General features: G+C 31.8%; 1 protein-coding gene across 2 annotated transcripts in view; it reads right to left on the reverse strand.

Moving 5' to 3' along the window:
• The window catches only part of chas (chascon), a 219825-nt gene that overhangs the window by 158005 nt on the left and 45794 nt on the right, over positions 1 to 16026 (reverse strand). The window lies entirely within an intron of this gene.

The raw sequence follows: 16026 nt of genomic DNA on the forward strand, positions 1-16026 counted from the left end.
AACGCTCACCTATTAGTTATGTTGCTTTTTTTAATAAATGTTAACAAATTATAGGTCGATTTATGCGATATAAAAGAGAATAGAGGAACAAGAACAAACCGAAAAAGAAGTTAAAGAAGTTTAGAAGAGGAAGATAAAAAAAATTTGTGTGATTATAGAATGTGCTGAAAAATGTAACTAAATTTTCTAAGTACAGACTTCAACATTTCTTCAAGTTCTCGCCACTCTCTCACAATTGCTGAGCGGAGTCGATGAGAGTTGGCTGTTACGTGTTTCCAGCTGATTTTCTCGTCTTTGATTGTATTTGAAACTTATTTCTCTTTTTTTTTCATTCATCGAGAGCGATTAAAGCATGTGACACACCAAATAAACGTTGTATGAGCATAAAGACAATAGATTCATAATTTTACAGCAATTTATGTCCAACATTAAATGCATATCAAGTGATCAAATAACTGACCTTAAGGCGATTACAAACATTTTTGATTATCGATTTCTCCCTTTCCGATGTTTGGTCAGCTGTAATTTTTATTTCATGCTGCATTGTATTGCTGGGCAAATATTTGAGACTTTACGGCTCATATGAGCTTTGTGGATTATAATATACAGCTCATTTATATGAAATTGTAATGTGAATTAGAAACTTGGGTATGTTTTCTAGTCATAAAGTTGAATTATTAAGAGTTTTGGAATGGATTAGGTTAGTGTTTTCCAAGCTGTGTGCTGTTTGGGACAAAGACGCTTATACAGGTTCTTAGGCTCCTCTCAAGGTCTATGTATGAAAGGCTCAGACGTTTATGGGTGAAAATTTAGTTCTTTTGAGTCTTGTTTCTATGTTCCCACCAAAATATGAAATAACTGTAAGTCTACCGTAGAAAGGGCTCAAATTGCTAGTCAAAAGTCATTTATGGTCATTTACCATACAAATTACTGTGAATTGTAACACTCCCGAAAGGCATGCCACTACAAGCTTGATTTTTTGTCATAAAAATTGGTCAAAATTAGACAGCAGGGCATCTCTATTTGTTGACGAAAATAAAGCATCTAGCTATGCCCTAGCGACTGTATTGTGCTGGTCGGGATTTGATTATATGTCTCATTTGACCTCCTATTAACCTATCACTGTTTTCAATATCATATCATATTAATTCAATATCAAAATCACATATAAACTTGCACTTGACTCTCTTTCTTGCCTTCACATTCCCTCAGAATACTTAAATCCAGAGTCCATTCACTTCTTGAGGAAGTAAAGCCTCATTTAAATTTTCAACTACCTCCAGAATGTTTTGTCATTTTCCTTTATTAATCCAAACCTTACTGCATTGCTACCTTCTATATTGAATTGAATAATTTCGACAAAAACCGGAAGATAATGAATTGGTAATTGAACACGTTTTGGTAATAAACGTATGAATATGGAAACAGTGTAGAAATTTGTTTAAAGAATGCTGAAATACTTTATTCAATATTTGAATAGTGGTAATGATGTGAAACGCTATTGGTTTAATAATGCGAGTTGTATTTGATAAGACAGAATTGATGAATTAAACGGAAATAAAGAAATTCACACCTACGTTTATGTAGATTAATTGGGGACTAATTTGAGCAGCTTAAGCATTGTAAATTTATTGTTTTAATTTTTCAAAAAAAAAAAAAAAATCTGTAGGAGTTCGGAAATGAATTTAAATAGCTGAATCTAAATAAAAATGCATTCGTAAAAATAGTTTTTAATATTGAATATTTAAGTTAATGGATTGTATGTGTTTGGGATTGATTTAATCTACAAGAGATTAATTGAGTGTGTTTGGAAATTTGAGTGCATTTTTATGAAATGTTCCCAAGCGGTATAATGCGACGGAATGCATTTTTCATAGGGAAAAGTGGTCGAAGTCAGTCGTTAGGGTGTCGTTGTGGTGCCGTCGTGTCTTACCGATACTATTGGACGTAACGGTGCCCTAGTTATTCAGGATTTTGTAATTTTGGACTCATCAAACCAGAACTAGTAGAACTTCAATTTGTAGCCCGACTTTGAAGCCCTAGCAGGGAGTTAGGGGTATGGGAGAGGTAAGGTGATGAGTGGAAACACGACTTTGACTCCGATTCTATGAATCCCGCCAACCCTGCATCAAACTGCAAGCACTGCAACACAAAAAACAATAAAACTCGATTTTCACTCTCCAGCAGATCATCAGCCTTCACCAACTCCGAATTTAAAGCATTTCATTTCATCCATTCAAGTCTCTCATCCAAAGTCACACGCGAATCATCCCATAGAAGCACAATATTTTTCCCACAAAGTAAATAAAAAATTAGCCGACCCGGTATTGCATTCAAAAAGCTTCACATTCCTGTCAGGCATAAAAACTAACTCCAATTTAATACAGTATGCATGTAAACAAGCAAGCATAATTTAAATAACACGGAAAAAACTTGTTATAATAACAGCATGCAGAACAATGAAGCTCATCATGTTTGGCATTTTGAGATTGTTTTTCTTTTTCTTCTTTTCACTCTCGATCGATTGCCTATAAATGTACTTACGACGAAAATATATTTTTAAAAAAAAATCGAAATGAACTTTTACCTTCAATTGAACTCTTTTCTTTTTTTTTTCGTTATTCTGCTTCGGTGTTATGATTTTCAATGAATATGCAGTCAAGATTGCTTTCAATAAATTTAGGAATTCTTTGGCATTTTTTTTGATTGTTTTCATATTTATGTTTAACTACAATATCGTGTCTTTTATTATTGAAAGAGAGAATATTTTTTTAAAAATGTGAACCTTTTTCTCCTTCACTTGCCAGCCTGCTTGCTCTATTCATTCATTTCTATTTCAATTCAAAAAGATTTTTAAGTGAAATTTCATGATGACGGTAAATATAAAAATAGCGAGTGAAATGAAAGAAAAACTATCTCAGGTTAAACATTTTAAGTACAAAGTGAGATAAGTGTGAATTGAATTATTGGATTAAGTGGAATAGAGCGCAATTCAGGGCGTGGAATTGATCAATCTAATTTTGATCAATATTGTTTATTTTTGAATCATTTTCATCTTTAGAGCTTGATCTAAGCTAATCTAGGTTACTTTTCCCACCCTTTGGTAATCTAGGATTAGAGTTATGATAATTGATGTAGCCTAAGATGTATCTGCCTACCAGAGTAGGATGGGGAATCTCGGATAAAGGAGGTATTTCAGGTAGAAGAGGGTATCTCGAGTAGGAGAAAGAATCCCGAATAATAGAGGGTATTTTAGGTAACTTAGTGTATCCCGGGTAGAAACCGGCTTTAAATTCCATCAAACCCATGCAATATAATGTAGCCGCTAGAACACCGCAACGTCCTCGTGTTTACGGTAAGACTACCATGACAGAACCATGTGCATCAGTTGTGCCATCCCCAAAGTCTTTATATAGATGACTGACGTTTAAGTCAAATCGCTCAATTTCCTCTTAATCAAGTTTTAAAACCTGATTATAATTTAATTTGCATTATTTTTGTGCAGCCGCACAACCCAACCGCTACTTGTAGTAATCAATATGTAACCAAAATGAGTTACTACTTATTCATTTTCACCCTTAAGTGACAGCTGTTGTTATTGTTAGTAATCATTCTTTAAATGGCAATAAAAAAGAAATGACGGTTTTAGCTCTTGGCCAATTTTTGCTACCACATACTAGATATTGCTTGAAATTGAGCTCTAAATAATTTAGTAAAACTTTTAATCAATGTTCCCGAGCAGCACAATTCAGTAAATTGATTATTTGTCCTAAAATTGGTCCATAAATCAGCCTTCAAAGTGCCACCAGGGCAATTTTGAGTATGGCGACATAAATAATTCTAGCAAGCACGTTGAGCTGTTCGATCTTAGTGGAGATTAAGTTTAAAACCCAAAGACAAAGTGTATCCACAGCATCATCTCCTTTTATCACACCACCGTCAACCCACTGAAATTTTATGCATGAAAAAAAATCTGAGAAAATTTATATACTGCATGAGTTGAATAAATTGAGAAGTAAACACCAACAAAAGGCTTTTAAGATTATTCAATCGATATAAATGCTCAAAAAAAATATTCACTTGAGCATTATAGAAACACCTTTAATGGGCCATCGACTAAGTCTATCGGACTATCTACAATATTTTTTTTTTATTACCGTATACATTCATTGCCTTTTTGATGTTGATACGACGAATGACTGACTTTTCATCATAGTTATTGCTCTTTATTGTTATTTTATTCATACACATGCATCTACCCATTTCCATATCGTGCTACCTTAAAATTATAATCTCGCTGAAAGGCCTCATAATTTGCTTTGAATTCTTTTTTTTTTTGCGCGCGACTGCAAGGGCAGTGGCTTTTGTTAAATTGCGGTTTTCCTTTTGTGATTAATTCAAGTCAATCGTTTTGTTCGCAAATTGTTGTTAGTAGAGATGCCAATTCATGACACCTCGAGTTCATGGTTGTGAATTTTGATCGAATGAGTCAGACGGATGGAGGCTTGTGAAGTTCAATGATGACAAAATGTCAAAGTGGATTTTTCTAACCTCAAAAAGAATTGAATTTTGAAGGATAAAATTTTCAATAATTTTAAATGCTCAGCAAATAAGGAGAACAAAAAGGTGTGCTGTTTTGTGCTACTGTTAACCAACAAAATATCACTAAATGTCTCTTTGTTTCCAAATATGATTAGTCATAAGACTGATAAATGGATTTGCTAAATTAAAATTTTCAACAAGTTGCTTTGTTGATCCAAAATATTATGGCTATTTTGGAATGCTTGATTTGAGTTGATAACGTCATATGGCAGATACATTAGTTTGTTCTTTAATAGATTTGTCATCGAATTTGGTTAGATACATTAGTGGAAGTATAATTCATTGATTTTGTGAGGCAATTAAGATGACCAAAGAACTCATTTAAATTGGCAAATTTTAGTATACAATTCAATTCAAACGGCATCTAAAAACAGTCTTGATCTGTACAAAATGTAATAATTTAATTCAATAGGTCTTGATTTTGTAGACTTGACATATCATGCCAAGTGTCAAAAATGTCAAGTTTCCCAACTAGATGTAATGTTGTTCTGATTCGTAGACGGTCCCAGGAAATGAGCTTTATTGAGTTGACCTGATTTCCAAGACTTTCTACGTCAATCATCCGTCAACCTGGTCCTGCCACATAACAGCACCCTGTTGACTACATTCTGCTTGATAATATTCTAGAAGTCAATCACAATACTCTACATTTTTTCTTTGCTTCACAATCAAACTTGAAGGCTAACTCTATCCTAAAATCAAGTTCAAGCACCAAAACAATAAACCACCAAAAAACTCCTCGCCTACATCTTAAAAAATCATTTTTTACTCAACTCAAACAAATATTCGCGATCTTAAACTTGATAAATCATGTTTTACATTTTGATGATTTTACTTTGTTGTTCCTGACCAGCCTAATTTATCATTCCACCGTTATTCTTTTACACAATAAAAACAAATAGGAAGCACAAAGCCGTAAAAACAATTAATAAAGCATTTTCGGACAAGAGAAATCATTCAACACAAAAAAATAAATATTTAAAGCAAAGTTCAGACGTTAATTGTTGCTGTAGGGCAGTGTTGTACAAACTTCGTGTCACGGTGGGTAAGTAAGTTTTAGCCAGGAATTATAGGCCTGTAGTTTTAGGCTTTATTTTACAGTTTGTTGCAGACCTACAATTTTAGAAGAGCTCTATTGGTAAGCCACGACCAAATTGCACTCAGCATACGGTTCTGGTCATTTCCAAAAACTTTACTAGTGCCGGGTCACACAGTTTAAACAACACTACATTCTAACATAAAATTACTTTAGACCTACCTCTTCGGGTAGGTAAATGGTACAAAATTATTATTATCATTAAATGTCTGCAAAATTTTGTTAAGTGAATCCATATAAGGAAGTCATAGCAAAAGCAAACATTGAAGAGGGTAATCCGTTCTCATCGTGCGACGTTTCAAAATTTGTGTCTCACATTTGCACCAAAAAAAGAGAAGAATTTCAAGGATATTTCATGAGAATGGAAAGTAAATACTCAAAAATTCCAAAAGTGTCAAATTAAATTATTATTTTAATTCAATATCTACACATAAGTAAGTAGTCCCTCTCGTTCTGTTTGCAAATCATTTATTAGGTAACTGTCAAGCTTACTTAAGCCACCATGTACGAAAATTTAAATGCATGTGACACATCTACAACAAAACATCTTAATTTGTTCATCAAAAACATGAAAATCATGTAATTGGAATTTATTTTTATTATTACCAAATGATTGTTGTTGCCGCCTGCCTGACTGACTGACTGCCTGCATCAGGAGAGTAAATGTTTTGGTGAAGGTTATGCCTTATAATTTTTTGCACGTTTTATATAAAAAAGAGCAACAAGTCTAATTTATAGAGTTGAGTTAACTAAAAATCATAAATGCATAATAAATGAATATCAAAAATTATTCTTTTGACGCCATCAGTCACGAATTTGGATTTGATTTTAGCTCACATTTTAATTAGCATTTTAGAATCGTTAAGGAGTCTATTTATGGTAATGAAGTTTATTTTTGTGTTAAATTGTTGTGCTGTGAATTAAGCTCTACCCAAAATTAAATGTTTTACCCAAATTTGTTGATTAAATTGCGAAAGGAAGAAATCTACAATGTTGAAAATTGAGGTAAGACACTTCAAGACAAACCCGATTAGTGTTTTCTTACTGAACACGTCGAATAATTGATCTAAAATTGGCATTTAAATCGGCATAATCCTGATTTGAAGCTAGGATTCGGTTAAGATCAGCGACCAGAGTAAGGATGTTTCCAAAAAGGACGATTCAATAAAATTCCTTCCTGAAAACGTGGCTGTGCCATTTTTTGATTAATGTCTGCTTGGTGCTAGATTTCGGATTGGTTATCCGACTTGTGCTTTTTAGGAAATCTGTCATGCCAGAGTAATGCCAGCCTTGTGACAAATTTTGGAACAATTAACCGATTTGTCCTATTCGGAAAATATTCATAATGCCATAGCAGCACAAATCCTCTAACCAATTGCCTCTAGCCTCTGATTCCAGATTTCCAGATTTTGAATCAATCAACCGACTTATGCTATTCCGGAAATCTAAATCCCCTCCTTAGCCATTGATGACCACTCTAAAGTGTTTTAAAAACCTACAACTTATGTCACTCTTCAAGATCTTGATTGATACTCTTAAACAGCTTTGACAATCTCGACAGTCCAAAACAAATACGACAGGCGAATCCAAACAAACAGATAATCATCAACTAATAACTCCATTTTCTATTCCTCCACACAAAAAAAAAAAAACATTAAAAAATTACTCCATAACATGTCCAATTTTGAGTGAAATGCTCAATAAGCATAAACAGTCAATTAATTTATAGCTTCCCTCTAATAAGGTCGAGATGAATGTAAGCGATAAGTTTTATGTATGTTTTTAAACTCCTCAAAAAGCGTGTGTCTATGATACACAATAGTACAGGCTAGAAAATATGAAGGAAAAAACAACATTAAATATGTATCTCAAAAAAAGCTAAGCAAAAAGCTAATAATAAATTGAAATACGATATTCATCATCAGCATCATATTGCTAAGTGGAAAGAAGATGATTACGAAATTGAGGTTCAGTGCCGCCACTATTCGTGTATATGCTTTACATATATGCATAATATTGATTCTCTCCATGTCTGTTATGTGTGTCTATTTTTTTCTACTAAAACCCATTGTTTTATTTCGAAATTGTACAGTTTTTTTTTCTTTCATTATTACTACTTGCTATAGAATTTATGTGTCTCAAGTTACAAGACTATATAATGTTTATGTGTGTGCCTTCGACTTTGATATTATGCTCTCTATTAGTTTTATTACTAGAAATGTAGATTCGTTTAATTCAACTTTGAAATTTTGATGTGTTCACCGAGTACTCGACGACTAATAGAGTAAGACATTTTAGTCGATATGGCGCCGCTTTAACGGCATAATCTGACGGTCAGGGACGTGTTCTGAGACCCCAAAATCACAACTATCCCTAAAAATTCCAACCACAACAAACACACAAAAATTCAAAATTATTAACACATTTACTACGCTTATCCAGGAGTGTCCAGAAGAACCTAGACACCGAGCATCCAAAAAGATCCCAACTACACCAAACAAACAAACATTCAAAATTATACATCCATTTACTACCTCAAAAAGATGTTTCTCTTTAAATCTAATGTTTCATGTTATAGAAATTATTATTGCATGCTAATTTCTTCTTTTATTCAATATGATATTCAATTTATAAATCCGCTAAGTAAAGCAATAATAATTGTTGAAATGGATACACATTAGATGAGATATACAGTCATATTAACAAGTATGTGAAACGCAAATAGAAGCTTCTTGATAGATGAAAGATCATTGAACGCTCTATTGAGGTAATTGGAGATTTTAGGTGGTCTTCGCAAAGGGGGAAAGCAGCTCAGGTGACGAAATTTATCAGTTTTGTCATTTTTGACTCTTTTGTCAGGTAAATCAGTCAGATCATAAATAATAAGCCTAACAACATCAAAATAGCTAGTTCCCTCACACTTTTAAAAACCATTAAAAAATTCTCCGTTCTCAGCCAATAAACCAAAAATTTCCATTCTTAATTTCAATTTATAATCAGTTATCTAGTCGTAAATCTCTTAAACAAACTTCTCAGTTTCTAAATCAACATTATGCAAAGAAAGTCAATAATTTTTTTAAACATTTGCAAAGCAAATTTTTTATGTTTATTGCTCTCATTTTCTTCTCATTCATATTCATGCGAAATTCTTTCATTTCTTCTCGCCTTAACTACAAATAATAATTTGCTATTTAAATGTACAATCAAAATACAAGCAAAAAGAAGACGATGAAAGAAAATAATTCGAATCACTTTCGTGAGTAAATACATTTAAGATTTAGGAGAGAATAAATAATTTAGCATGAGAATTTGAATTGTTTGATTTTAAAGCGCAGTTTTTAGGGATCGATGTAGTTTCAAATTTTTTGGAAGACATATAGTAAATTTAAAGTTTATTCTAGGATATTCTGAAAGATTGCTGCCTACACCCACTATTTGTATTCAAAATTAAATTTTATTATATCCATTCAAAACTTTTTATTTCAAATTTTAGATCAATTAAATTCACAAATTAATTATTTGCAATCAAAATATTACATTTAATAATTTTTCAATCTATAATTTATAATTTAACCTGCAATCTATGATTTTTATAGCACATATGCATTGTAATTAAGTAGAGGAACGTTCAAACATTACTTAATGCGGTATTAAATATAGTCTTTTAGAACTTCCCCAACCATAACGCTTTGTAAAAAATTCATGAATCGAAATTTTCACTCCATAGTGTAGTTATAGTCCCTGTTTAAGCGTTACGTAATTTTCGAACATTCTCTAAGTTGACTTCCGATTTCATTCCACAACTTCATAATAAAATCTTTCTCTCTTCAATTCTTTATCCTTTTTCTTCGAGAAACTCAAAAATCTTAATATTTTGTAAAATTTTTCAAACTTTTCTTCTTTTGCTCGTTTCTTTCTTAAATCAATTACAAAACTCAATCTCCACTCTTTGTACTTAAAATATAATATTTCACATATAAACACAAATACTCCTGTAACTATCCCCATAATAAGAATGATATATGGCAAATATAAAGCATCTAAAGCTACACTATTCTGCTCATCACGTTCGACACGTTTTGGAAAATAATCCTTGACTGTATTTGTGATCCAAAAATCTAAAATTCCTGATTCTTGTAAACATTCAATGTAATTCAAAAATTTATCTTTAAACAGAACTCCTTCATGTATGAGATAATTTGCATTACTTTTACCAATATGCCCATCAAAAACATCAAATAATTGATGATTTCTATCAAAATTCTTCTCTGAATCAACAAATAATTCAGCAAATTTACATCGAACTGCATAAACGAGATTTCTATCAACATTTTCGGGTAGTTGTGATAATGCTGATGAACCTGACAAGACTGGAATCAAGTTAAGGATTTTGTTCTGTGGAAATACATCAACTGACTCATAATACTCATAGATCATCGTGTTTGATGCGATCAGTTCCTCTATAGACTTAATTGATCTCATTGGTTGCTCGACAATTGACGTTGAAATGACAAATGACTTTAAAATGTCCATCAAAATAAAGCAAATAGTTATAAATGGAACTAAAAGTAACTTTTCCTTTAGTGTCCATCTAGTAAAATCCTGATCATCAATAGAATATCCAAAAAATATTTTCAAAATTGACACGAAAATTTGAAAATTTTGGAAATTTTGTTTTTGAATTTTTCGAAATATTTTCCATAAAATAGCAACTAAAAATGCAGAAAATAGCACCAAAATAAGGAAAAAGTTCTCAAATGGAGTTGAAAAAATGTGAGAATAAACAGGAATATTACGAGGAACTAGAAGACATTGACTTGTGCCTTTATCTACAAATTCTATATTTTGATAGCTATTTGAGTATGCATTGTTGCTAAACCTTCTCGACAAACTAACATCAAAAAAGTCTAGTTGATTTAAAGTAGCTTTTTGATTATTAATTATATGATAACTGAAATTATACCGACTGCAAAATTCCCCAATCAAATGTCCTTCAACACCGATGATTTTGTCATCATTTCGATAAGAGTAGGGTGGTGTGTCATAGTACAGGACATGAATTTTTCTATACTTTGATTCAATATCTAAATTGAATTTACTGTCCGCAATGTCTATGTTGTTTAGTGTTCGATAAAAATTGTATTCTTCCATTTCATTATCGATTAAATTAATAATCAATCCAGATATGTATGATCGACCATGAAATGACTTGGCAATGTAAAAGAAGTTCCGGGTCTTGTGACGTTTGACGTATTCATCCATACTCGGAAAGATTGTGATGAACACAAATTTTGTGAACGATTTGATGTGGAGTCGATTAATAAAAGAGCTTTTTACTGCATCATACTAATTAAAAATAGGAAATTAGAGATATTAATGCTTGAGTAACTTAGAATCCAAATTACTCACATCATCTGTATAATCGACAATAAAAATGAAATAATCGGGATCAAGAAACCAAAATCTGGATTTCAGACTAGTAAACCAGTCAATTACAATTCTGTCATCTTGTTCATGAAGCTTTCTTGTCATGCAGCTGGTGTCAAGTTGTAGTGAATAATCAGAAATTGCTATGTCAACAATTCCATCACGAAAAACTTTATTCTGCTCAAAAACTCCTTTAAGTAGTTTTGTCACTTTATCACACAGTGTATTTTGGACAAGAAATTGAGCCGGAGATAGTTTTGAAGAATCCAAATCAATAGAACTGTTACAAAAATTTAAATACAAAATAACTAATGCAAGCAAATGCCGCAACATATTTTTTCAATATTTTCAGTAGCTTTGATAACTCAATAAATTTTATTAAGTCAAACTTATCCGAAATGTTTATGAATCGTTATGAAAAATATTTAAACTTGCATCGTCCTTTTATTTGGAACTGAAATCCCAGACTATTGCGTATCAGGTCGAAACTGATTAAGTTAATTATAGTCATTTGGTAGACTTAGGTAGATGATAATTTGATATAAATTCCATTAGAGATAAATATAGAGTATTGCTTGAAAATTAAAAATTAGGTGACAATTATAAAATAATGTAGACATATTTCTAATAAATGATATTAGATACAGTAAGCAATTTGGATTAAGGCTTATGTCGCAATATACCAGTGATGTCCAGACCGTGTACAGCGGCATACTGATGTGCCTTGGAACAAGCTTAAGTGTATCGCGGTATACAAGGTATATGAGTAGATTATCTTGAGTAGGAGTTGTATATCGATTACCTCCCCCTTATAGGTTAATCAAGTATAATTTTGGCAAATGAATCTATGAATACAGCTATGTTCTGACATTTATCGACGTAAAAATGGTTCTAAAATAGAGACTGTCGTATTAGGCATCTGACCGTTAATACAGCAGTATATTGATGTCCTAGTAATTAAGATGTGTTGTTCGGGTCTTTTAGAATCAAATTTCGATCTTTTTTTAATTAAAAAATGCCATGAAAATCATATTTAATTAGGACAAAGTTTCTATATTTTGATCCCAACGTTACAAACTGAGCTCATTTGCAACAACTTTTTTCTACAAAAATGTTAAACTTAGAAAATTTCAAAAACTAGCACAAAGAAGAGAAATAGATTTTTTTAAAAAGTTACAAGCATGTCCTCTCTATTGTTAATTTATGCCCTCAAGTGCAGAACCTATGAAACATTAAACGATATTTATTTTATTTTTTTCACAGATTTTGCAAATAACAATTTTTTTTTATTTTAAAAGTGCTATTAAATATATATTCGCTTATTGATTTTCTTGCTCCTTATTTAAAATAGATGCAAGCAAATCGAGGCATAAATAAAACCTCTGCCCTTTTCGTATATTCGATATAATTGATGTCTTAAATGTTGCAGGCATATTTAATGTATTTTTATTACATGGTTAGTACGTAAAACAATATTTATGACAGAACAGTGATGCCGCAATCTGTTATTTATGGTTTCATCTATTTTAAATTCACTCACTTCTCATTTTTTTATTATTATTCATGTACTGTACTGTGATGATGATCGTTTTTATTATGAATTAAAGTCCCACTGTTGTGCATTACAAGTATGGGGTCGTTTACTAATTAAGTAGCACCATTAGGGGGGTGTGGAGGGGGATTGAGGCTTTGTTCCACCTGATACAAGCTACAAGGAGGGTGTCGAGGCTCAAAACCTCAATTAATCACGTTCCATAACATTTGAACAGTCCCCATCTAGTTTTTTATTTCTTATTGCATCGCTCCTTTGCAAAATTGTATCAAGTCTAAACTTTTTTCCCATGCATGAGGTACTATGTTAATATTATTACATATTTCGATCGTATAGTAAGTGAATTTATGCAGATTTTTCTTATAATTGAACAAGAATTTCTTGTCGTGAATTTTATTTGAAGTAAAACAAAACGATGGAAGTTGTTTGTAATTGTGAAATAATTAATTGGAAGTAAATTATGCAAAAATAAATAACGGAGATTATGTTAGGAAAGAAAAGATGTGAATAGGAAGGTTAAGATGCAGTTGTTTATGAGAGTAAGGCAGACAATCAAGGAGATTTCACTTTCGTTTTATGGGAACGCAAACGGTTTTTTTGAATTTTTTCTATTTAAGATGAAAATTTGCAACATGCGTTTACATGGTTCGATGACCCAAGAGATAGAGCACTAGGTAAGTAACCAATGATGGGTTCGATCCTCAACCTGAGCAAGTTTTCAAAATTTGAAATTTTTCCAACGGTTTTTAAAAATTCGAAAAATTCAAGAAGTTTTTAAATATTTCCCATGAGTGTAGTTAGTGTCTGGCACTCGATATAACACAAAACAAGCAATGAAACAGAAATTATTGATTCAATCACAATGCCAATGAATTATTACATCTAAATTTATCTTAGCATATGCATAAATAATTATGAATGCATTAACGAGCTGTGGAATGAAACATCCGTGAAGCGCCAAGGGTGTGAGAACTTTGCAGCTATTTAAATAGATTCAATTATCTTCCTGAATAATAAAATGTTGAAAATTCCAGCTTAAATGTTGCATACTTTACTAAATATGACATTTTATAACTTTTAGATGCTGGCATAAAAGTCAGAAATAATAATGTTGAGAAGAAATGTGATCGCCCTTCCTTAATGCCATTCTTGTGATTCAATCTAGTTCCATGGTCAAATGGAATTTAGTTGTCATAAAATATATCTGATTTTAAATTTGAATTTTTTGAAGGAAATAATTGAAATATTTCAATTTTAGCAAGGAATCTATGTTAAGCGTAAAAAAGAACTGAATTGAGGAGACTCGAAGGATCTAACTGGCAGACCAGAGTAGAATTCTATTGTGGAGATGCTTTTTTGAACTTGTCGAGTCGAGACCAAAATTTTCTGATTATTCAATTCCAACAGAAGAAGACTTAATCAACGAAGATGCTTAAGTCTGACTTTATATATTACAAGACATTAGGTGGTCATCCAAAGAACTTATGGAATGGAGCTTTTGGCAGAGATAGTAATAGAGCAGCAGCCAGAGATACCCGAAACACAAATCGATTAATTGATCAGAAATTCGCCGAGACCGATGTGATTCTGACTTGGTATCGGATTCAGTTCAACTCCAGCACCATGAGAGAATCACGCATGGCAAGTGCCAGATTTTGGATCGATTAACCAAGTTGTGCTCTTCAGAATGTATTTTGCTTCAGTTTATATCCATGAGAGACCATGGATCACAATTGATTCACTGTCCACTCAGTGAAATAAGTAAGTAAGTAAGTTTTATAAAATCACATCAAGTACTGTTGACATTTTACAACCTTTTTCCGCTTTAATTTATAAATAATTAACAGTTCAACTAACTTAAACCTGTAAAACAAATTGAGACGCCTCTTTGTGATTAAAATGTCATCTTAATTGTCTTCCAACAAGTGACAAATTTCCCATGATCTCAAGTACATTACTACTTGAAATGTTATCTTGAAAAATGTATAATTAAATAAGTGAACTGGTAAAGAAGAAAGAAATAACAAATGTAAAGTGGAGGGACGGCAACTCATTAAAGAAATATGATGAAATCAAACGTCATAATGAAACAATGATGCTGTGTGTTACATTCCGATTTCTTCATGTAAAAAAGCCGCAGTAACTTGCGCGTCAAAAACAAAAATCTGAGCAAAATGTCAAATCAAATGATTTTAATTTACTGAACTTTTGCATCATTTGCGTTTTTTCACGACTTTTTTTTACTCAGTCAGTAAAAAATTAATTTTTTTCTTTAATTTAAAGATCTTAATTGAGTTTGTCTTTCTGTTGTTGGTGATTTTATTGTTTGTTGTTTTGTAATTTAACTCACTAATGAGATTGTATGGAGATTGCGGAGTATAATGAGTGAATTTTTAATCTAACCTTGACAAGATTGGACTTAATGGCTTCAATGAAGAGGTTAATCTCATTATGACAGATTAAATCAAGAGACTTTTTGGATTTAATTGATCTGTTTTTGGGTAAATATTGTGAAATTATGTAAGAAATTGCAAATGCTTTTTGGATTTATGTTGATTTAATGAAAATGTAGCTTGAGGAACGTTTGGAAATTAAGTAGCACTGTAAAAAACCTTCGTCACAAATCGACAACACTCAGGAGCATATTCAGGGAAGAAGAGACGATTTGGAGGGTCACATTTCAACCCATCCTCATTTCTCCCCCACTAGCTGCGACCTTGTCAGCAATTAAATCCTATTTTGACTTAAATAATCCCTAATTTTGATCCCAAATCAATACACTATTCCAAAGTCATGCTCCAATTATCACCAACACCTCTCACTTTTATTCACAAAAATAATATGAATAGGTCAATTATCAAAAGTCATTTTTCGCAAGAATAAAAATTAATTCCCAAGCCAAATCATTTGTCTAGCAGCACAAAAAGTCGTGCAAAGCTTTTTTATTCCTTCTCAGGTTTTACAAGACATTTTTTTTAATTCAACTAAACTTTAATTATCTCAACTTAATTTAATTTTACTTAGCATAATCAACTGACAACGGTGGGTTTACTATCAACATTTGATCTCTTTATACAATAGCACCATATCTATGCAACAAATCCCCTTTGGGCGGACATACAATAATAAAAAGTTTTCTCACTTTTTTTTAATTAAATTTTTTCATGCAAACAACTCACAAATTATTGCTGTATTTGTTCATGTTTTGGATTGGTCTTGTTGTATATATTTTAGCACGTAATTTAGAAATAAAAATATCCAGCAAAGAACAATTAATTGCCACACACATGGATGGATTGTAGGGAGTGTGAAGTGTTTTAATTAAATCAAACAAAAGTTAAAAAAACAT

Source organism: Chironomus tepperi, unplaced genomic scaffold (genome assembly GCF_022539635.2).
Source record: "Chironomus tepperi strain 1889 unplaced genomic scaffold, CSIRO-AGI_Ctep_v1 contig_87, whole genome shotgun sequence".
NCBI lineage: Eukaryota > Metazoa > Arthropoda > Insecta > Diptera > Chironomidae > Chironomus > Chironomus tepperi.